This window comes from Buceros rhinoceros, unplaced genomic scaffold, assembly GCF_000710305.1.
Source record: "Buceros rhinoceros silvestris isolate BGI_N320 unplaced genomic scaffold, ASM71030v1 scaffold2526, whole genome shotgun sequence".
Taxonomy (NCBI): Eukaryota; Metazoa; Chordata; class Aves; order Bucerotiformes; family Bucerotidae; genus Buceros; species Buceros rhinoceros.
Genome location: NW_010417933.1, coordinates 72,539 through 72,891, shown reverse-complemented (window position 1 = coordinate 72,891; position 353 = coordinate 72,539).

Here is a 353-nt window from a genome sequence, read left to right as displayed (position 1 = left end):
CCCTGCTAAAACAATGGCTTCAGTCAGAAAACCAAAAAAAAAAAAAAAATAGAAAGGAACCAAAATAGAGAGAGAACCTCTTGTGTGGCCAGCAGCGGGGACCAGGTACAGAACAGCTCTTTGTCCCTGCAAATGCTGTCCTTCCTGACCTACAGGTACTACAGCAGCACCATGCTATGTACGTTTCTGTGCATGAATGGGGTACGAAACAGTTTCAAACTGGTCTGAAACCCCCTCACGTGGACAAGTCTGTCTCCCGAAATGAACAAAAAGAAGCACTAATTCAGGAGGGGCTTTCCAGCCCTGAGAGGAACTTACTGCCAAGAAAGGGGCTTTCCTCCACGGGAGCAGCC